Raw genomic sequence first — 24,010 nt, 5'->3', positions numbered from 1 at the left:
TGACCGGCTTGTTAATCGATTAATGTTTATTGAGTGTAAATATTTGGTAAAGTTTTTAGGAAAACAGGCGATTCTAAATGATTAGACCAGTCAGCAGGGCTTTTGAATAACGCATCCCATTAAATACATCTAAATATCTCTGTAGCGATTGCTTTATTCTCAGGGCATCCCCCGCATCTTTCTCTCCCGTTCATTTGTTCTTCCGCCGCCGGCAGCTGGTTTCTTCTTGGCGCCTTTGCCTGAATATCAGGATCCCCAAATACGTGTTTCTCCCTGTACTTATAAACCGAACGTTTACAGAAAATGCTCTTTCAGCCTTGACATCAGGAGCGGTAATCACTTGGAAATTTCGAGTCGGAAGCAAAACTATGAAACTAAGGGGAAACCGAACTGAGCGCGTATACATTTTGCTGGTTGGTGACTTCTGGTTTGTAGACAGCATTTAATTTAGACAGATTTGATCAGAGACGTATTTTTCCCAATAAAAGCCTTTTCTTTCTGTTTCAAATTACAAACGCTTTTCTCCTCCCTCCCTCCCGACCCCCCGCCCCCGCGCCCCAGTGCATGATTTTCACGTTTCCTTATTTCCACCGGAAAAAAGGCGATTATTTCCCATCGCTTTCCCCCATCCATCCTCAATCTCGCTACAAAAAGAACGGATATTATTCTCACTAATGACGCACCCGAAAGGCGCCTGCGGGGCGCGGGGTGCCGGGGAGCCCGCTCCGCTCCGTCCCCGGCCGCGCTCCCGCTCGGGGGGGGGCGAGGGACGGCCGAGCTCAGGGGACACGCCGAGGGGGCAGGGCCGAGGGCTCGCACCCCGAGGCCCGAATCCTTTTAACGACGGCGCGGCTCGGCAGTGACCGACTCCGGCCGGAGCGGCTGCCACCTCCCCCCAAACCGCGCTCGGCCCCTCACAGACACCCCGCTCTCTGCCCGCAAACCGCCCGCGCCAGCGCGCCCCGCGGAGGCGTGCGGAGAGCGGAGCGCTCACGGCAGCCGCTCACGGCAGCCGCTCCCGCCGGCCCCTCCCGCGGACGCGGGGCTCGGGGGGTCCCGCTGCCGCCCCCGCCTCCCGCCCCTGCTCCCCGCCGCTCCCGGGGCCGGTCCGCCCGCGGCAGAGCCGAGCCCGGCTGGCGGCTGGGGGCGCCGGGCGGGACGTGCCGGGCGCCGGGCGAGTCCCCGCCGGCTGCGGCTCCGCTGGGAGCGCGGGGGCGGGCGGGGCAGGGCGGGAGGGAGGAGACCGGCAGGGCGGGTGTTGGGCTGTGGGGGCTGGAAACGCCCCCGACCAGACCGAGGCGCCGCAGGAGCGTTCCACAGCCACGACCCCCTGTCACTCCTCCGGCCGTTCGGCACCCGAGGCCCGTGCTCAGCCTCCGGCCCGGCAAGGCTCCCCTCGGCGGAGCGGGGACGGTCCCGCAGCTCCACCGCGGCGGGCGGCAGAAACCAGCACCGGAGCGCCCCGGGGCAGCACAGACAGCTACCGCGGCCCTCGCTCCGCACCCTGGAACGCAACAGCTCCGCTATTTCAGTCAGAACTGCTGACAGTGAGGGAGAGTTCAAATCCCTGACAGACAGAGGTGCCTCTCTCAAATCGTCCTTCGCCGGCACAGCCCGGCTCACGCACGGGCAGACCAGGCGCCAGCAGGGGCTCCCCGGGGGCCCGCTCTGTCCCGGGAACCGCGCTGCGCACCCCTCTCGCTCAGACGGACACGACCAGCGGCAGCACCGCGGGGGCCGGGGCGTCTCTGCGCGTTCGCCGCGGGGAAAGGAGGTTCGTCAGCGCCTGGGCTCTGCCCCAGCCGATGCTGAACCAGACCCGACGGGACCTCCTGGGCTGCAGCATCTCCCCCCGCAGCGACGAGCAGGCGAGGCGCAGCGGCTCCCGGCCGGGCTCTCACGCAGAGGGTCGCGGCGAGCGGCTGCAGCCTCCCCCTGCCCCGCGGGGAGGAACTTGCCCAACTTTCGCAGTGTCGCAGCCCGGGGCTTCTCCCAAAGCGCCCCCACCCTGCTTCTGCCCTCGCAGTCATAACCCCTTCGTTATCCTTGCCTGCACTTTGAACAGCAAAACCAACAGCCCGCGCCTCTTCCAGACCTAATCCCCTGCCGGCTTTTCCTCTGGGCAGGAACAGCAGCCGTCGGCACAGTTGCCGTTTAACCGCCGCCGGGAGCTCAGCCCCACACAGCCGCTCGCTCACTTCCCCCCGGTGGGACGGCGGAGAGAATCGGAGGGGTAAAAGTGAGAGAACTCGTGGGTGGAGATAAAGGCCGTTTAAGAGGCAAAGCAAAAGCTGCGCACACAGGCAAAGCGAGACAAGGACTCCAGTCACCCCTTCCCACCGGCAGGCAGGCGTGCAGCCCCCTCCAGGAGAGCCGGGCTCCACCACGCCTTACGGGTACTTGGGCAGACAAACGCCACCGCTCCCAACGTGTCCCCCTTCCTTCTTCTTCCCCCAGCTCTTTACTGCCGAGCATGACGTCACACGGTACGGCACAGTCCTTCGGTCAGCTGGGGCCCGCTGTGCCGGCTCTGTCCCCTCCCAAATTCTTCCGCACGGCCGGCCTGCTCGCTGCTGGGGCAGTGGGAGAAGCAGAAAAGACCCGGACGCTGTGCGAGCACTGCTCAGCGGGAATGAAAACTTCCCGGGATTATCGGCTCTGATGCCAGCACAAAGCCATCGTCCTTTGGTCATCAAAGAAAAAAAAAAAAAAAAAAAAAAAGAAAAAGAAAAAGAAAAAAGCGCGGGACAAGCTGTTTTTTCCCCCACAAGGCTCCCAGGCGGGGAGAGCAGGACGGGCTGACCCAAGCTCCAGCCCGGCCATGTCGGAGCCGCCTCACTCCTCGCCACGGCCCGTCCCGACCCTGACGCGAAGCCACCGGAGCCCCAGGGCGCACCCCTGGGGGCCCTGGCTCGGGAGAGAGCGGGGCCGAGCCGGAACGGCTCCCAGACCGCCTGGCCCGCACGGACGGGGCAGCCTCGCGGAAACCTCTACCGCGCCCTTCGCTCCACACCCGCAGCGAAACCGCTCGCCACCCGGGGGGCCCCTCCCCTCCCCGCACCCGGGCCGGGCCGGGCGGCTCCCGCACGGTCGCTGCCGCCGCCTACCGCCCCCCCCGCCGCTACCCGAAGCCCAAAGACGCCCCTGCCCCGGCCCCGCCGCGGGCACCGCGGCCCCGCCTGCCCCGGTCCCCGGCGCTCCCGCTCGGCCGACGGCTCCTCCTGCCCCGCGGGCACCAGCCCGCACCCCGGGCAGCGGAGTCCGGCACCGCCCGCCCGCCGGGAGCCCCGCGACGCCGCCGGGGCCGGGGCCGCCGCTCCCCAGCAGCCCCCAGCGAGCAGCCGGTGGCTCCGCCGCTCTCCGCCGCCCAGCCCGGCCGCCAGCCCAGGCCCGGGCCGGCCCCGCTCTCCCCAGCGGCGGCCCCCGCCGCGGCAGCGCCGCCCCGCCCCCGCCGGCCCTCCTCCAGAGCCATCAGCACCGCTGGCACCGCACGTGACGTCAGCTGTAAATTCCAGACCCGACTGCCGAGCTGCAGGCATTCCAGTCACAGCCTTGTCAGGCTCATAAGCCTTCACGGGCCGTTTCACCGCCGTCCTCGGCTCCAAGATCCCTCCCAGCACTCCCGCCAGCACACCCTTTCTTCTTGAAGGCTGCCACAAAGGGAACCAAGGAAAAAATCACGTTCAAAAGCCCAACCTAAAGAGTGAGCAGTAAAAGCAAACCCTAGAACTGTTAAGATAATCGCTGTTCAGAGGACAAATTAATGTGCAAGGTGCCTCAGGCACCAACGGTTTGGCTCTTCCCACAACTACCACGAGCAACCCCGAATGCAGGCAAAGCTCTCAAGGGCAGGGTAAACAGCTTGTTGTTCTTTGTTCTCCTCAGCCCCACTCACCCACTGGTTAGATACCCTTGTTAACTGAAACGGGACTTCAAGACTTACCTGTTCATTCTCAAAATGTTAAATGCTAAAGGAACACTGTTTAAAAATTCTGCAAATATTCTTTACTTGAAGTTTCTGGTTTACATTAAATAGGTGTATGCTGGTGATTGGCTAATTATTTGAAAGAGCTCCAGGCCATATTTATTACTTCCTTACCAAGCAGCCAGCAGACACCTCATATAAAATGAGAACAACAGAAAGAGGTCAGGGAGTTTCATCTCCCGAACCACGACACTTTGTCTAGGAAAACATTCTGCTCTACAGGCAGAAGAAGAATGACGTGTTACACACAGATAATTACTGTTTGATCCCCAAACTGCACAAGTAAAACACAGTTTAATTATTGATGAAATGAGCCTTCAGGGTACATGAAAGCATAAAGTGTAAATATTTCCTGAACTGCCAGAAGTTCAGCTGTCTGACAAATACCAAAAAACATGGGGAAATGGGAGACTGAACCTCCCCCCCTTCTGTCTGCTCGTAATGCAGCAAAATAGAAACTACAAGATCAAGTTGATGTTCAGCTGCTCGGCCAACAGGAAGGGAAAGTGCCTGTCACAGAGCCCTGATAGCGTCACCTTGACAAAAGCTCCTCCACTGGGTGACACTGGGGTATCATCTCTAATCTGGTAAAGTCAGTCAGGAAGTGCTCTGAGAGATGCACGGCCAGATTGGAATGCATCCTGTCTGACAGAGAGGAAAATGAAATATGAAGACAATTCTTTCATTTACAGCCTGAGCAAGGAAACCCACCAACTCACATTAAATGCTGGTAACACCAGCAAGGATACAGTCACAATTATAATCTCAGCTATAAACAAACATACTGTCATTCAAAATTTCTTAGCAACGTACAATTAAAAATAACACGTTATAATGACCCATGAGATTTCCAATCAACAGAATCGCTGTTAAGCTCCATAAGAGAGGCCACACAGAGTAACTCATTGTATCTTTCCATTTTGCATAGTTAAGACCAGAATGAACTACAACTGTTAAAAGAGAACAACAATCATTTATTAACATACAGCCGAATAATACCAGTCCAGTTTGGAAAACAGGGAGTACATTTATGTGACATTCTAAGTTATTCTGAAGCAACAGGGAAAACCGGCCTCACCACAAGAATGGGACAGCTGTACACACATGGACATACAGAGCTGATTTTTTTTTTAACAGAACAGAGTCTAATTCTATTTTTAATTAAAAATACCTATTGATGTGCATAGGTATGTGTGTGTGCATGCACACACCCACAGGGTAGACTTTTATCATCTCTATTGTGTAGCAGAAAATGGTGCTATTCACACCTGCCCCTGGTTTCCAATGACACCCAAGGGTTCTCAGTACCTCTGAAAAGATGCTAAAGTCTCCAGGGAATTCAAGTTTGTGAGAAAAGATGAACCACTCACTTCCCTAAGCTTTCAACCTGTCCCAGGCAGGCTGAAAACCAGTAGCTGTGCGCTATCCCAGCGGAAGGCTCTAACGGCTGGAAGGCTCACACGAGAACAGCACTGCTGCAGGAGCGGGATTCTGGCTCCGGTACTGAGGGAGCACGTCGCAGGGCTTTCCCTTGAGCTCGCTGCTGGGTGCTGGGTGTCCCAGGAACACAATTCGTTGGCTTTGCAATACGCAGCACCAGGGACTCCACACGATACTGCACAACAGGTTGGATACAGTCACTGTAATTTCAGAAATGCAGAGTAAACACGGCTGTATCCAACTGTGCGAGTACACACTCACATTTCCTGAATTTAAAGCACAGACAACCAGTTTTCCAAAATAAACAGCCACGCTCTCGCTTTTAAGGTACATTTTCTATCACATACAGTGGAACTTTTCCATGCGTTTCCTCATCATTTAGCCCTAATAACTGAAAATCAAGTACTTCTAATTTTTACCTATGGAAAAATAAACACCCAACAGGCTGCAACAACATGTGCGGATGGCCATGCTGCAGTCAGGGAACAAGCGTTTACTGAACTGTATTTTTGTTGGACTTGCAGAACACTGAAGAAAACACAGTATAACATGCAGCTGGTGAGCATTTTCCCGGTCATCATTCCAGGAATGAGGCACTGCATTATGATTTCAACATCTGGGAAAACAGAGAAATGACACGGGAGCTGTGTCAGCTGGTAATTGTGCCTCCAAGCTTTTAACCATGAGGAGTAACTAGAACGTGCTTTGCAGCAAGAGAACTAAGGGAAGAATCCAAGTTAGCCCAGTTCAAAAGTCTGCTGCTTTGCTCTGGGTATCGTGCTTTCTGCCTGAGGATGCCACAAGTAGTATAGGAAGCATAAAAACCCAAAAGTTTAAGAACTGTCACCTTGTTTGAGACATCACAAAATGTTGCATGTGGAGGTAGCAACATGAGAAAAACCAGCCCTATTTATTTATTACTCAATGCTTTAGTAAGGCTTTAAAAGCACTGATAGCCAGGTATTCACTGTGTCCATTCACAATAAAAAAGAAAATAGCTGAAAATTACACACATGGGTGGCAAAGGACTGAAAATCCCAAAATATCAAAGAACAGCCCCATGTAATCCTGATTCTGTTCTTTGTAAGCAACTCAATCACGGCTCAAAAGCCCTCTGCCTGACGCACTACACATTCAAGTATTGTACTGAATGGCTTCGGTCTAATTTCTTTAACTCTGACGTTATCAATGAACTCAGAGAACCAGCAGCTTTAACCAGACCCTGCTACCTCACAAACAGGTTGGGGTTTGAAAGTGTAGCTCTGCAGCAGCATGAGCTGCTGCTGCTGCCTTGCACTAAGCTGTGTCCAGTGCTGAGCTCAGGTGTGTGATGAGGTGCTCAGGGACCGGATCTGGCAAGAGCGAGGGGTTTGGGTTGGTTTTGTTTTCTTTTTTCTAGTGTTCAGCAAGTTCTTCAGTCATCTGACTAATAATCCCTAGGTCTATGACCATCTCCCTCTTAGATTTGTTTAGTCTACTATGGAATATTCAAGATAGCTTAATAAAATAAAAGAAAAAAACACCTTTAAAAAAGGTCTTGTAAAACTTTCAACACTGAGGAAGAGCTGAAAACTTGGTTTTAGTTTTGATTCCATTAATTTCTACTACGTGGAAATGACTCAGGTATTCCTTCTTGTCATTGAAGACAACAGAATGAGTTAAAAAATTTCAACAAAACAAGGAACAAAATCTGAAATACAAACTAGTTGGATAAACCTCTTTTAATGCAGGTTTATTAAATGCAATTCTTCTGTCACAGAACAGATTGACAGAACAGTTGAGGTTGGAAGGAGCTTCTGGAGACCATCTAGTCCAACCTCCCTGCTCAAAGCCTATGACCTCGTCTAGTCTTTCAGTTGGCTTTGGATTTTTTTAATTTGACTCCAGTTTCTACACAAAGGTATGTTTCACAAATTCGTTTTCACAAACATACGATTTTTGTGTATAGGAACTGATGTGTTTTGCTAACCCGTTGGAGCACGGGTGGAAGGAGCCATCCCCCGTGCTGCCCGGCACCGTAATACAGAATCCCTGCTTAATAACACTGAGTTGTCAGTGAGTTTTCTTTGAGTCAGTTACAGCACTGCTTCAGCAAATGCTTCCCAGGCTCTGGAGGTGAAGTGGCCTCACGAAAAACTCAGTTTGGGTAAACATCAAGATTTTAACTATGCAGAGGCAAATTAAGCTTCAAAACACACATTTAAAGAGATACACAGACGCACAAGTCAGCAGAGCGTGTGATTCTGTGATTTTTCTGAACACAAATGGCACTAAACACAGGACTAAAACTTTCTTAAAACATACACTTAAACCAAAAAATGGCCCAAGTTTCAGATGCTCAAATGCCTACAACTTCTACAGCCTAAACTTAAGAACATAATAGGTGTAGAACAAGGCTTGAATTTTCCAAATTTGCCAGAAGTAGGGAGGTACTGAGAAGCTACTATAAGCTGTCTTAAAACAAGAATTTTTACCATAGTGAAAAAAACCCCACTGAAACGCAAAATCCAAACCAGTTTGGGTTTTTGGGTTTGTTTGTTTTTTTTTTGTTGTTGGTTGTTTTTGGTTGTGGATTTTGGGTTTGGTTCATTTGTTGGCTGCATTTTTAAATGACGATCAAGTTGAGGACATCAATATCAAGTACAAAAAAACCCCCACAAACCACCCCCTCTCCCCACTCCCTCTCCCGTAAGTAGAAGTAGGATGAGTTACCTCCTCTTGTTGTCCCACTAATCCAACTCTTCTACAATCCTTTCCTCCCTATATCTAAAGTATAAAACGAGCTCGATCTTGTTTAAAAAGCAGTGACCCTCAAGACAGAACACAAAGGCTTACAGCACCGTCAAGACTCAATGGTTGAAACCGTTTCGTCAGTTGCAAGTCGTGCCATCCCCTTACCACTATGTACCTCCCAGAAACAGTACTTTCCCCTTCTCTCACAGAGGAAAATAAATTCTAGATTGGAAGGTAAAAAAGAACGGGGGGCGGGGGGGGTGTTTGAAGCGGGTAAGCAGAAGCCTCAGCTCTGACCACGGAGGCGAACATGAGGTTTATCACTCACGACGCTGCTCCTGGATCCCACGCTGCCACCGGGAAGGCGAACTCACCCGGGAAAGTCGAGTTTCAGATTGATTTCTGCCCGAGGGAAGGAACCGCAGGGAGATCCTGCCTACGTCAGCTCCCCAGCCACATCCCCCACGGCGCCACACGAGCCTCCCCAGCTCGCGCGCTCCGTTTGGAGATGAAAAACAGCTAAAAAGGAGCTACAAGGCGCTGGCCCAAGGGCACCTCCTACCTGCCAGCTCTGCAGCCTCGTCAGAGGGGGGGGTCAGGCCCCAAGCCCCGGCGGTGGCCGATGACCCTGTGCCCGATCGCGGCTTTGTCTCGGAGCCGCGCGTGCCTCCCGCCCGCCGCCCCGCGAGCGCGTTCATCGCCGCAGCGGGGACCGAAGGCGGAAGCAACCGGCGGGACGCTCGCAGCCCCGGGACCGTTGTCCCGCAGGCGCCGGCACGGCGGGAGACGCGGCCCGGACGCGCCCGCCCTCCCCCGGGCAGCGGAGGGGCCGCCCCGGCCCCGACCCCCGACCCCCCCCGCCCCGGGCCGCCCTCCCCGCGCCGCGCCGGCGCCTGCGCTCTTGCGCCGCTCGCACTTGCGGTGAGAGCCCGGGGGAAGAGGCGCTGCCGGGGCCGCCTCGCCGTCCGGCGGCGGGGCCGGCGCTGCGGCTGCCGCGACACCAGCCCCGGCCCGGGCCGAGGGAGCTGCAGCCCCGCGGCCGGGAGGCCTCTCCCGGCGGGAGCGCCGCTGCGGGGCCCCGGAGGGGAGCGAGGTAACGCGGCGTCCGCCCGCGGGGCCTCCGGTCCCGCTCTCTGCGTCCCTGCCGCCGGGCCCGCTCCCCTTCCCTGGCCGCCCCGTGCCTTCGGAGAGCCGCCTGCCGGGGACGGCCGCGGCGGGGTGGAGGTGAGAGGGTTTCATCTCGGCGCTGCCGGGGGGGGAGGCAGGGAGGGAGGGAGGGAGGGAAGTGCTTGACGGCCCTTGCCGTAACTGCAGACCGTGGGGGCTGGGAGCTGAACTGGGAAGCCGCAGCTTTCGGGACTTGTCACCTTGGCCGTGACGCCGTACTCGAGGTCACCTCGCCGGGAAGCGAGGGAGGGCAGAGCTGAATCGTTGGACTCGGAGATGCGGTTGTGTTTAACTGAAGCAAAATGACAATCAATGCCCCTGGTTGTGCTTTCTTACAGCACACAGTGGGTTTTCCTTAGGAGAACCCTCGCTGTTGAAAGCTGCGGGAACGGAGCCGATGGTTTTGCATTCAGGTGGCCTCTTAAGTGGCAAATAAGTATGTTCCATGGGAAGATAATGTTCTAGCTTTTGGCTTTGTAGGTGAGGTAAAAATTTCAGCTGTTGAGCTGCAGCAGGCACAGTTCTCTGTAGCTTCAGTAATGCCAGTGTCAGTAACCCTTGCTGCTTGTCGGTGTGGGTTTTGAGGGGAGATGGTATTTTACTTGGTATGAAGGACTCAACACTGTTTTACTGTCTGCAGTCCCAATTTGATGCTGTGTTGACCATTCGCAGTGTGTTCAGAAGCGTTCTTAGCCTCACCTTCCTTCAGAGAAGTCCTCTCTGATGTCTCTGGTGTACCTACTGTTCTACGGTTTCCCAAACCTCAACCCAAATAAAAAGGCAGTACCTAGGAATCGCTCCCTTTTGGGTGGAGTTTCTAAACAGTTTTGTGTAGGTGCCTCCAGCAAAGAAGATAAAAATAGCCATTTCAGTTTCTAGGTGCTTTGCCTGAAGTTTCTGCAAAGCTTTAAGCTCGCTCACATCAATCAGTGAGGCTTTAGAATTATCTCTTGTTTTATTTTGTTTTGTGGTTTTGTTTGGATTTTTTTAAACACAACTTTTCCTGTGTCCCTTGAAACAACTCTCCTGGTAGAGGTGGAGGGGGAAGGACTGGGAAAAGTCATGGCTCAGGGGTGACGTAGCCAGGCACGCTGCTGGATGCAAACTCTAACGGACTGAGGCCCGTGGACTGCAATTAGACAGCCCAAACTGCTACAGCCCCCAAAGGTGTTCCTGGTGCTTCTGAGTGTGGCTGTGCTCGAGGCAGGAGTGTTCGGCCTTCCTGTGAACCGCCAGTTGAGCCCTGTGTTTGAGGGTGCTGTAACACTGGGTAGTATGATGACTTGGGGAACTTTTCTGCCCAGTTAGAATCCCACAACTTTGCAAAGGCAGTAACTTTTGTAATTACGTCTTTTTTTACGAGGTGCTTGGTGGACGAGGAGAAGCTGAGCCTGGAAAGCTGTGGCTGAGCAACCCCGAGGCGATACTTATGGACTGGTCCCACGTGTGGGATTGGAGAGACGGGAGCAGGTCAGTTAACAAACACCTTCATCTCGGGGGGACATGAAACAAGCTTTTTTGGCAATGAAGGGGTATAGAAATGGCTAGCTTCATCTAGCTAGAGACAGGCTGATTCAAAGTGTGAAAGTCTCCTCGAAAACAAAGAACCCTGAAGTAGTGGAGAACTTGCTGTGCTTCAGAAGGTTTGGTTAAAATTTAGGCACTCACGAATAAGAACCTCTAAATACCTGTAGCCTGTGCACGTAAATACAACGTAGGCAGAGAAGTTTCTTGGAAAAGCTTTAGACCTCTACCGTGCTTTACCAGTTCAGCAGTGTCAGCAACTGGGGATTTTAAAAGCTCTGATTCTCAGACCAGAGTTCACGGTACAGGTTTCTGGGTGTGCGCTGTGTGTTTTATTCTGGCAGAAGAACAGGCCTGTATGCTGTGACCCCTGGGGTACCTTGTGGGTGTAGCTATCAGTACACCTTCAAGGTGAAGAGTGTGTGTATGTCCAGAGAACCCAGTTATTTCCAGGCCCACCCACTTTCCTGGAGGATGGTGAGGACTGTGCAAGGACTGAGCTGTGAATGGAAGGAGTTTGCCATCAGCTGAAGTAAAGGTCTGCGGGGTTGTTTTGTGATTAGGAAAGATAATTGGCTGCTGGTCTTCCAGTTCCTTGAGCCCCTTGCTTCTGTGAGGAAAAAGGGCAGCTGTCTGGTACAAGACCAGTTGTGCTGGTGGGTTGCTGGGGAGGTGTTCAAACCAGGGCTCGCTTGCCAAGGGCAACGTCAGGTGGTGAAGAGGGAGACCCCTGGGTCCGAGTTGCCGGGGCCAGGAGCAGCAGTCGGTCTCTGCCCAGACTTCTGGAATGCCGTGGGGACAGGTTTGCTCGTGCCAGGCTGGGGTCTGTTAGATACAGCCTACGCTCAGCCACGGGGAGTGGAATTTCGGGGTGGGATTACTGTGCAGCACAGGGGGGCACAAATTCCTGTGTTTTCATCTCCCCCTTTAGCGTAAGACTTAAGTTTTTACATGGTGCTGACTCAGCAGCCTATTTCAGCAGCTTAGAATTAGGAAAGGTTGTTTCACAATTAAAGCCACTGAATTTCGTGCTGCTAGTCAGAAGCTGGAGATGTGAAGTAATTCGAATTCAGATGTTTCATGTGGCTGTAAATGATTCCTGGGTTGTCACCTGGGGGGTCAGTCTGTGGGCGCGGGGGTGGAGGCGGCACAGCAGGAGGTGTGTTCCTGCGGGGCGGGTGGCGAAGGGGTGAGTGTGCGAGGGGAAACCTCTGGGCGTAGTCACAAGGGAGACTTGTGCAGGACTTGCAAAGTGGGGGTTTTATGGTGGTCCTACGCTAGCGTGGTACAAACTGCCTACAACGGCGGGCACTGGTGCTGCGCTGCAGAAGGGAACGTCCTAACCCCTGGCCCGTGTTGCCCCCGAGACTTCCTCATGTCACATCCCACTTCTTCGTTGCCCCTTCTCCATGGGCTCAGGGTTACAGTCTTCCCGTGTCTCAAGTGTGTTTCTGACCGTCAGAACAAATTTCTAATGGGTTTAATATTTAGGAAAATGAATGTAATACTTATTGTAGTTTACTCATGCATTAATTACTGAGTTGGAAAAAAAGCCGTGTTCTTTGAGATGTGAGCCGTGTTCAGCATCCTTGTTGTGATCCATTTTATACTCACGTTGTGTAATGCTGACCTTGGGGATGAAGGTATTTCTGCGTGTTTTATTGACTTACATCTTGAAAGTGAGGTGTTGATATGTACGTTAGATGTTAGGCAGGACAAAAACATAATAGAAAAGCACAGTAATGGTATCTTTCCCTCTCACCCAGTTATTATAGTAGAGCAAGTTTTTTTGTTGGGGTTTTTGTTGTTGTTGGGTTGGGTTTTTTTGTATTTAGAATGGTCTGTCTGTTCCCTGTTTAGACACAGAGGCATGTGAGATGTTAAAGCTGTTGTGACCTGATGCATCTACAGCTCCAAATTAAGTAGATGAGTGGGTTAATTGATACAATATTGAAACAGAGGAACCTATTTTATTGTAGTTCTGATTTTGCATACATACGAGATATGATGTAATAATATTTATGCAATGCATGAGTAACTATTCATTATTAAAAACTGTAGAGCCTGAGGTTGTCTGGCAGTTTCTTACATTGAGGTAAAATGAAGCTGGTTTTATAAATACTTGGTATCAACTATTTTGACTTTTAGGCTGTTTGAATTAGCTTTGTAGTACTGAGGCTTAATCATCTTTACTGTTAGGTGTAAATAGCAGCAGGAAAACCAACCCAGTTCTGCTGCGAGTATTATCTGTTCCTCTGTTTCCTACCACAGAAGTGGGTTTTTTACCCTCAGATTAATGTTCAGGTTGGAAGGGACCTCTAGAGATCATTTAGTTAGTCCAAGCGCCCTGCTCCCATCAGGGTCACCTAGACCAGCTCCAGGGATGGAAACGCCACAGCCTGTCTGGGTAAGTTCCAGTGTTTGACCACCCTCACAGAAAAACAAAACAAACAGCAAGAGGGGGGAAAAAAAAAGAAAGAAAGATACCAAACCCACCCAAAACTTCCTTTTTAAGTTTCTTGTGTTTCCAGTTGTGCCTGTTGCCTCTTGTCTGTTCACTGGGCACCACTTGGGTGAGTCAGACCCACTCTTTTTTACTGCTTCCCATCAGGTTTTTATACGCATCGATAAGATTCTTTCCCGCCGCCCCCAGTCCTTCTTGAGGCTACAAAATCCTGGCTCACACAGCCTTCCCTTGTATGTCTGATGCTCCAAGCCCTTCATCGGGCTCCAGTATGTCCGTGTTTGCCTTGTACTGGGGAGCCTAGACCTGGGCCCAGCACTCCAGATGTGTCTCACCAGTGCTGAGCAGAGGGAAAGGGTCACGTCCCTCGACCTGCTGGTGCTCTTCCTAATGCAGCCCGGGACACTGTTGGCCGCCTTTGTGGCCGAGGCGCGTTGCTGGCTGCTTCACCCAGGACCCCGGGTCCTGTTCTGCAGAGCTGCTTTCCAGACAGTCTGCCTCCAGCCCGCAGTGAGGGACGGGGTTATTCCTCCCCGCGTGAGGACTTTGCATTTCCCCTTGTAGGGCTTCAGGAGATTCCTCTCTGCCCGTTTCTCCGGCCTGCCGAGGTCCTGCTGAATGTCAGCACAACCCTCTGGTGTGTAAGGCACTCCTCCAAATGTTATCATCTGCAGACCTGCTGAGGGTACACCTGTTCGCTGTCCAGGCCGTTAATGAAGGTGTTCAGCAATACTGGCCTCAGTGTTGACCTCTGGAGCACCACTAGTGACTGGCCTCTGTGTTGCATTACCGCAAGGCTGCTTCTCCTCACTTCAGTTTCATTTCTCTCTCCGCTGCATAACAGCCAAATCTGGTTTAGAGCTCTCCAGGGTGTGTTTTGTTGTTACCTCTTCCTTTTTTTAACATGTCGTCCTCTGGGGTGAACGTGTACGCGCTGCATTTCATTTCTGATTACAGCAAGGCTTGTTTTGTAGCTTTTAGAAAACTTTTATGTAGATATCTTGGGTATGGTATGACTAAAGTAATAGTGACAAATCCTGGGTCTGTATTTTCTGATTTTTGATGGTATGTATTACCTGAACAGAAAACACAGGAATGATCTAAAATAACTGAATATAAGTCGTCATTTGACTAAGAAGGTGTTCTGTACCAGAAATACAGTTTTAAATTGTCCCATGTTTTCTTTACTTCAGAAGAGTGGCATATGTTGTGCATAAAGTAATTTAACTTGCCATGGTAATTCAGGTCATTCTTTATTATGTTCTTTTTTAATGGATGGTTCTTAAGGAATTTGTGCATTCACATGTATGTTTGTGAACCTGCAATGCCCGTGCAGAGATGGATTTAGTACCTTTACAGTCTAGATTTCTGTTTTGAGTCTGGTGCTTGAAACACCTCCAAAACCCACCAACAAAACCACCCACCATAGGATAGGTGGGAAGAACAGACTAAAGCTCTGCTAAGGATTTAGAGGTTGTGCCAGCATGTCAGGTTTTGGTGAGCTTGTGTTCTTATGCCAGCAGTTGGAAACCTAATCAAGGAAATACATAGTCGTTTTTAACCACGGCTATATTAAAGATGAAAGACTTAAGAACAGAAACCAGTTGTTTTAGACAGTGTAATGGTGGATAGTCCTCACTCCAAAAGAATTCTGTTCTCTATAAAAGGAGGAGTTAAAAGGTGTAGGAAGAGTGATATATTACGAAAACAGATGGCATGGCAATATTGTTAGTCGTCATTTTGAAGTGGGATTTTGTAGGAGGGATTGCCCGAGTGGACAAACAGGAGGAGGGGAGGATGTGTTGAAAGGAAGGCTGGGAGCGGAAAGGGAGATGCAGAGCATGTGAGGTGAGGTGGGGGGGAGGGTGGGGGTGGCTGGAGGAAGAGAGTGCTGAGAGCCAGGGCTGCAGAAAATGCTGACGTGGGAGTTGCAACAACAGGGACCAGTGATCCAAGGTGCTCCCTTTTGGTTTCGCTTGCTTTGGTTCACGGGGCTGACTCATCCCCTGGAATTTCTTATCTCCAGACTTGTGGAAGTAGATGAAGTGTTAGGTGAGGTTGATTGCTCTGTGCAGTGGGAGAGGAGAGAAGGAGAACAAAGTCCCCCTGGCTGAGAAGTGTCCAAGAGGTGTTGAACATAGTGGAGAACGACAGTGTTCTCGTGAGCACTGTGCAGTTTATGAGCACGTTTTGTGTTGCCTGCTTTCGTGAAAATTTGGGTGGTTATATTTAGGTTAAGGGACGTGAAAATGTAAATAAAATGAATTCCAGATATCTAGTGTTCATCTTGCCCGTGTATCAGCAGAAATAAACTAAAACCAGCCAGACTTCAAGCCTGACTGCAGGGTGATGCGTGCACAAGAAAATACTTTTGCTGGCGGAGAAAGCTTGGTGGAGCTGCCTAATCTAGGTGCCTATGTGGCAGATTTAAAAAACAGAACAAAACACAAACACAGTGAGAAACAGGTCACTTCTTCAACTGATCATCTCTTCTTTAGGCTCAGGAGGCTTTCTGTAGCCTGTTTGTTTGTCATGTTCTTCAGTTGCTTCCATAAATACCTTACTTGTTTTGTGTGAGCTTGAGTTGCTGAAAGAAAACCTTAGCAACATCTGATTCTTTCCAAGATAGTCTTTGGCTTTTTCAGAATGTCATTCTCTTGTGGAAACCACTAGCAATGCGATATTTTAATTTTATTAATAATCTGGTTTCTGTCAATAGTCATCTGTCTCGTAGTAAACCATTTAATTTCACTGGATGTTTGAATTCTGTAGTTTTTAAAGGTTGAGCGGTTCGATTTTTTTACTTGTAGTACCCTCATGACCAGGGACTTGGTATTTTGATAGCAGAACATTGACGGCGAGAGGCCAAAGCTTATACATTTGACAATGAAGTTGTGGAGATAAAATGGTGATGGAAAAGTAACAGTAGATCAGAGTGGCGTTGGCCAAAGACCCTTTAGTAAGAAGTTGGTTTAGGAGAAACCTTGGCGACTAAGATTGCAGCGTAATGCTTTTATTATCTGAAGATAGATAATTTGGTGTAGAAGGGTCAGGAGAAGCACAGGTAATGCTTCAAACTGAGTAGTACAAAACTTTGGCCGTTTTTACAGCTGCTTTGCAGCAGCCATCAGTTGAAACTGGAAGCTTGGTCATGCAGTTGAATCTGCACCTTCCTCGAAGGTGGATGGCTGAGTTTTCAAATCCAGTAGCTTGCATGATTTTTCTTTTATGTTTTGTTAATAATCCTAGATGTTTCGTGGTGTGCAATAGTGAACAGGAGTTTCCTAGTGCGAGGGTTTGATGCAGCAGCCGTCACACGGCGTAAATGTTGCTTTCTGAAGCCGTCTGATTTCATTGGGCTTGTTTGGACAAAGGCACGGTGTGGCTATTTGTGAGTGCCTTTAGACTAGAAAGTCACTTAGAATTGTGGGGCAGGGGGAAGCAGAGGGGAAAGCCTGATGCGATTTATTTGCTGAGCTGAGGAGGGCTGGGGGGTGTTTTGGTTCGGGTTTTTTCTTCTGGAGGTCGACTCAGTCTGTTGTCCTCAAATGACTGAGTTCTTTGTTAGCCCTAATGGAGGTTTGAGCTGTTCTGGAGCTGAAAGTAGTTTACTGTTTCAGAGTATTTTGTGAGCTGCCTGTGGATGCTGCGATGAGTAACTAAAGAAGGGCAGGGGATTTTCTACCAGTTGTGTGTCCTGAAATGCTGCACACACTGAAGCTCTGCAGAGGAATTCTGCTGTTTCAGCTCCTCAAACCAGGGTACTGCTAGCACTAGAGGTAGTGTATTCATGTGAGGATTATGTTCTGGAGTTGTCTGTGTTAACAGAGACCTTGATCCCTGGCTATTGACCAGTAGCAGCCACAATAACAGGATGAATGTGTCAAAAATGTCACATTTAAATATTTTTGTTAGCTTGCCGTTGTTCTGGGAAATCATGTATTAGATCTATCTTTTTGTTTTAAGACAGTTTCTTAATAGTTGAGACATGATTAAAATTTCAAGGGGCAATCCTTCCGTTGGGTGCAAGGAAGTTTGTCAGGAGATGATCTGCCTGGTCTGGCTCCATAACATCGAGAACGTGGTTTTTCAAAAGTATAGAATGATCACAATTCCTATAAAATCAGTGTATGTCTGGCTGCCTCCAGGAGTTCCACCCTTAATCCTTTTTTCCTAGAAATACGCTACAAATGTTTTTAGTTAGAAACAATAATTGGAGCCCTGCATTTTTCTAATGCATAATTGTCAAGGAGAGTTACTTATTTGTAGGAGAGAAGCAGCAGAACCCACGGTCTCATTTGTGAGTCGTGTATGGGCTTAAGTTTTTAGTTCTTCAGGATGGTAACTTTGAAGTGATTGCTGTTGTTCATGCAGTCATAACTTCAGGGTTTTGTCTCCCCCACAACTCCCCAGTTCATGTCCTGAACAGAGTTTTGTACCTCAAGACCTGAAAACCTCCTAATAGCAAGAGTAATCAAAAGGCTTGCCGTGTCAAACCCCTGCCCTTTTAAGCAATATCTCTGTTGTTGGGTGCTTTTACTGGAGTTATTTGAAATTGGATTAAACTCTCGCCAGAGGATGATTCCTTCACGTTGGCCTTTCCAGACTGTGTTCAGATTGAAAGCTGAGAATTGTGTGCAGAACCTTTGCAAAGGCTCTTGATTTTTTTCTTGCTTTTAATTCTACTCCTGCAAAGAAATTGTTTTCAGTGTTTATCGCCCATACAGACTGCCTGACTGCCTTTGTGTCTGAGTGCCACGTATGCAGTTAGCAAATGATTTTAAAAAATTTAAAATATTTGAGCAATTCTTAATTTGGTATTTTAGATGTGGAATATAGAGCGAGGGATTGGATGACCTGTACAGGGTCGCGAGGGATTTGAAGGGGGGTTCGTCCTCCTTTTCTTGCCTTTAGGTGCCTTAATCACAAGACCATCATTTAAGATAACAGTGTGCAGCAGTGCTTCTAAGAAACCCTCACCAGATCTGTGCCTTTGTGCTGTAACGCTGTGTGCAGATTTGTACAGCTAAACTGATGGGCAATAGACTAGAAACAGGCGCTGTAGAATTGCATTGAAAAGTCATCAAACCAAAGGTGTTATTAAAAGGTTGTGTTTTGAGGGGAGCCAAAGATGTCTGTGTTCATCAATTTCAGCTTGATTTCATTAAGGTTTATGCTTTTTTCATCAAGTGTTAAGAACAACTTTGAGTATTCTGTACTGGTGAATGATTTCCAAGACTCACAGCATAGCATTTTGGTTTTTGAAGACTAAAGTTTTGACTGTGCTGTGTCTTGTAATGGTTTTGAACCGTATTCAGATACAAGTCTGCATACGTGCTGGTGCACTTCCACTTTCTGCAAGAACTGTTGAAAGGAGAGTCCCTGACACAGCTTAGCTCACACAGTTCCTTTCTTTTTTTTTTAAAAAAAAAAAAAAGCCAAACAAAGCCAAGCCAAACCCTGGACAGGGAAACTTGGCAGACAGTCATACTGGAAAATAATAAACAGGCCTCTGCCAGGAGTGTTTGAAGTTGTTACGTTTGTGTGGTCGGGACTCGTAGCTGCTTAGAAGTCTCTGAATAGCAACAGAGGAGGCAGAGGAACAATTTTTCTACAGGCACAGGGTTGAAATGATTCTTATTTGGAAGTCTGCCTTTGTCATCAAAGAGCTAGAAATATAGTGGGGTTTTCTCTTAAAGGTGGTTTTTGTTTTGTTTTGTTTTCTGAAGAAATGAATATGAAGTTTGCTGGAGCATTCATTTTAGAACAGGACAGTGCAGAAACACCCCGGTGACACTGATGAATAAGTTTCTGACCAAAGCCACGACAAAATAAATAGCCTGACCTGTGGTTTTAGATCTCAAGGTCTTCTGGTGGTTTCGATGGCAATTCTTTTCTGCTTTTCCTAGAAATAAAGGAATTCTTTGTCTCTTAAAGGGCTAGAGCCCCAGGGATTTGAATGGCCAGCTTCTCTGTAGAGTTGCACAAGCCTTAGTCTTACTTTCTGTCAATAGGAGGTTTTCAGGTGGTTGTCCCAGCCCCAGCCATCGCTATTAATACTATGCTGTGGCGGTCACCTGTGTGAGAAGTTCCTGTTGGTTTGTGCTTTGCTCTCAATGCACTTTGTGTTTATTTTACTTTTGATATACTCAAGTTAATTGGCCAGGACTTGCAGTAATCAGTCAAGTGTTGGCCTTAACTATGCAAAACACTTTTAAAGCACAGATTTTTATTCCTGGTTACAGTCTGTTTATTTCAGTTGTCCCAAGTGTTGGAATGACCACTGGAAGAGTAAGTGTTGACTGAAGAGCAGTCTGATGGTTAGGGTGTGAGAGTTCAGATTTTGGTTTTTCCATCAATTTCTACTGAGGCTTTGGAAAATGCTTCTAATATCGATACAAATGTCAAATGAAGTAAAGTCCTAATTTATAATTTGGCACAGTGCTGCACTGGTAATCTGATCTGAATGATTTGAATCTACTTTATAGCATTTTCCCTTCTTGGTCTAATTACAAATGAAAAATAGATCCTTTTCTTCATCGTCCTGAACTTTGCTCTCAATACTTCCAGGTTCTTTTGTTCTGGATGCCTGAACAAGTTTGTGTGTGTCAGTTCTTTCTTAAACTCACTGTTAGTAACCCCATCGTTATTGTTCAAAGGATTGAATGAAACCTTTCTCTCAAAAGGACCGGGAGCCAGGACAGCAAAATAATAAAACTGGCTAGAACAAAAGTGATGCCATTAGTACTGGAAATAAAATGCAAACACTTCCAAATCTGAAACACGAGAACGGGAATAGTTGTGTTCTGTGATACTGGTGTTCACAGAGAGTTTTCCAGTCTCAAACTAGAGCCTCTAGTTAAGTAGTACTCTGACTGCTTTACAAAACTGAGTGCGTCCTGACAACCTTTTTATTTTGAGTGAGAGACAGTTGCAACTTTATAGTTCAACAGCCCCAAAACATTTTACTAGCTAGTGATCTTTGTGGACTGTGAGTTCACTGCAGCGATAACTCTCCAACCGACCTCGGGGACAAAAAACTTGGAGGTATGATTTGTCAGTGTACTTCTGAACTTGTACAACTTCTTGATCTGTCTCCTGACACTGGATGATTAGCATGAAGTTGTTGCACGGCTTCAGAAAGACAGCCTGTCTTTTCAGTTCTTGGAAATGTCAGTGATAGTTTCTGAGGAAGACTTAAGTGCTCTTTTGAGGTGTGTCTTCACTAAGCAATGAGCAGTAGGGCTGTTGCAAAGTGTATCACACCGTTGACGTTAACACCCTGCGTGCTTTCGGATCTGGTCACGTCCAGTGACTTTAGGAAAAGTCATAGCTTGGCGTTCAAGTGCATTCCTTACTCAAGCTTGTCATGACGGGGCACGTAAGCTGACATAATGTGCCGGTAAAAGCTCTTAGAGCATCTCACTACAAAAAGTAGAATATACCACTAGAGGCACATGGCTGAACAAAACCAGTATGGAAGGTGCAGAATCACTGAATGGTGTTTTACAAGGTTCACCTGGGTCTTCAGATTTGGTTGTTAATCTTTGGAGTTCTTCATAGGGTAACCAGCTGCAAGGGTATCTAAACACACGGGTATAAAGCAAAGTCTGTTTTGAAAGAGATCGAGACAATCACTTCTCTGACAATGAACAGGAAAATATATTCAGTAGCTTCTAGTCCTCTCTTTTTTTCTTTTAGGGCTAGCTTCTACTATGCCAGTAGCTGTAGCATGGGAAAACAATGGTTTGGGCAGATTACCATGTGTGTATTCTGCCATCAGCGGAAAAAAAAAGACCTAATTAATGTTTATTTCTGTAAGCCCTTGGGTAAAAAGCAATAAAACCACTACAGAAAACCAACTAGTAGGGAATAAACTGGCTTCAAATGTTTACTTTGTAATAGCTTCATCAAAAGTTATATTCATATGCATAAAATGCATAAAACTACCTCTCATGGCTAATCTATAGTGTTATCCCCAAGTTTTACCTGTTACTGTGATAAGGAGACTTTGTCCTGTTCACTTACAAAGTGTAGAGTGTCCTGGGAGTTAAACGGATTGTATTTTGTTTAGTTTTATCCCCTCTCCATTGCACCTTCCTTTGGCAACTATTTAGTCCAAAAAGTCTCCAGTGTGCTTTATGGTTTTTGTTTTTTTCCAGATCTGTACTACCCCGGCTTTTGTACAGAAACCCTTAGTCCCCATGGACCTTTGAGTAACGCAGTGAGATGTCTGTGTTTTGTTTGGATGTTGTTATTTCAGGTGTCAGGTTGTACTGAGGAGCTTAATGAAGTCCTCTGGGTATCTTAAATGTGGGAAGTCTTCTGTTCTTTATTAAAGCTCTGTTATTAAATATGGAGCCTTTAAACAGATAACAGATAAAAAGCGAGGACTTACTTTGATCCGACTAAATGATGATGATGGTGGTTATTATTTTTTTTCTCAGTGCATTGGAAATGCAAGTTCTCTTCCATTCTTTAAGTAGTCCTGTTGCTTTTGATGATCCATTCCACTCAAAGGCTTAATACAGTAAGATTTGAAATATTTGTAGTGAACTTGTGTAGCTATTTGATTCCTTTTTCTGAACATGGTGATCAGTAGCCATAAATTTTCACAACCTGAATCAATGAAGTTCTGTTGGTGGAACTTTGTGTGCAGATTTGTGTAATACATGCTGTTCCTTGCCATCTTCAATTTAAGCAGGATTTTGTGTAAAGCCCAACTTCTTAGAATAATAGCAGCAATCCCAGGGGACATAAAAGAAAGTATCTTGGGAACAGAGGTAGACCTGTGTTTTTGATTTTGTTTTCAAATGAGAACCAGTTCTGTAGTTGTAGTTGCCAGGAAACATTCAACACCAAAACCAAGTCAATCCAGTAACACACTGTCTGCTTGAGCTGTCAGAGAGCTTAAAACAATAGCTCTGCAGGTATGAACTGACCCATTCTTAAAACTGTGCCAGTAGTGATCATAGAATCATGGAATCATTAGGCTGGAGTAGACCTCTAAGATCATCAAGTCCAACCGTTGACCTAACACCACCATGCGCACTAAACCATGTCTAGAAGCACTACATCAACACGTTTTTTGAACACCTCCAAGGCTGGTGACTCCACCACTTCCCTCGGCAGCCTGTCCCAATGCTGGATAACCCTTTCGGTAAAGAAATTTATCCTGTTGTCCAATCTAAACCTCCCTGGCGCAACATAGAAGAATCATTTTGGTTGGAAAAGACCTTTAAGATCATCAGGTCCAACCGTTTTCCTAACACTACCAAGCCCGCCACTAAACCAGGACCCTGAGCACCACGTGGGTGCGTCTTTGAACACCTCCAGGGATAGTGACTCCACCACCTCCCTGGGCAGCCTGTTCCAATGTCTGACCACTCTTTCAGTAAAGAAAATTTTCCTCATGTCCAACCTAAACCTCCCCTGGCACAACTTGAGGACATTTCCTCTTGTCCTATGGCTTGTCACTTGGGACAAGAGACCGACCCCACCTCACTCCAGCCTCCTTTCAGGCAGTTGCAGAGAGCAGTAAGGTCTCCCCTCAGCCTCCTCTTCTCCAGACTAAACCACCCCAGCTCCCTCAGCTGCTCCCCATCAGACCTGTTCTCCAGAGCCCTCACCAGCTTCGCTGCCCTTCTCTGGACACGCTCCAGCACCTCAGTGTCTGTCTTGTCCTGAGGGGCCCAAAACCGCACCCAGCATTCGAGGGGCGGCCTCACCAGTGCCCAGTACAGGGGCACGATCACCTCCCTGCTCCTGCTGGCCACCCCATGGCTGACACAGGCCAGGATGCTGTTGGCCGCCTTGCCCACCTGGGCACACTGCCGGCTCACGTTCAGCTGCCTGTCGACCAGCACCCCCAGGTCCCTCTCTGCCGGGCAGCTTCCCAGCCACTCCTCCCCAGCCTGTAGCGCTGCTGGGGGTTGTTGTGGCTGAAGTGCAGGACCCGGCACTTGACCTTGTTGCAACTCGTGGAACTGGCCTTGGCCCAGCGATCCAGCCTGTCCAGATCCCTCTGTAGAGCTTCCCTGCCCTCCAGCAGATCGACACTTCCACCCAACATGGTGTCATCTGCAAGCTCCCTGCAGGAGCACTCGATCCCCTCATCCAGCTCATCCATCAAGATGTGACACCAGAGCGGTCCCAATGCTGAGCCCTGGGGGACACCCCTTGTGACCGGCCGCCAGCTGGATTGAACTCCCTTCACCACCACTCTCTGTGCTTGGCCATCCAGCCAGTTTTTAGCCCAGCTTGGAGTGATGATCGGAAATGTCCAAGTACTTTACTGTGTCACTGTTCATTGAGATAGAAAGTAGGACCATATCTATATACATCTTGCATTCTGAAAAATGTAGAGCCCAGACAGGCTGATAGAGTCAATAAAATGAGTAAAAGAACAGGTGTAGGTGGATATTAAATTAAACAGCTGCAAAGTCTTAGATTTGGAATTGTTTTTTCTGAAGTAAGTATTGTAAAACTTTAGACTTACTGCTATAATTATTGTCAATTCAGGATGCTTCAGTTGCAGGGCGTACACATGTTAATTGGTGATGTTTAATAGTATTTATTGCCTTGAAGAAAAACTACCTTCACTTACCTTTTCTTTTGCTTCTTTGTTGTTGGGCTTAAGGTTAACTGTGATTGGATGGCTTGAACACTTGTCAGAATACCTTTGTGTAGAAACTGAA

General features: G+C 48.7%; 1 pseudogene; it reads left to right on the top strand.

Annotated features, from left to right (window-relative positions):
* Positions 1 to 2,473: 2,473 nt before the first annotated feature.
* The window catches only part of LOC147412355 (axonemal central pair apparatus protein HYDIN-like), a 51,208-nt pseudogene continuing 29,671 nt past the window's right edge, over positions 2,474 to 24,010 (top strand).

Source organism: Leptosomus discolor, unplaced genomic scaffold (genome assembly GCF_034619465.1).
Source record: "Leptosomus discolor isolate bLepDis1 unplaced genomic scaffold, bLepDis1.hap2 HAP2_SCAFFOLD_43, whole genome shotgun sequence".
Classification (NCBI taxonomy): Eukaryota; Metazoa; Chordata; class Aves; order Leptosomiformes; family Leptosomidae; genus Leptosomus; species Leptosomus discolor.
The sequence above is the reverse complement of the archived record's forward strand: the minus strand, read 5'-3'. Positions and strand labels throughout refer to the sequence as shown.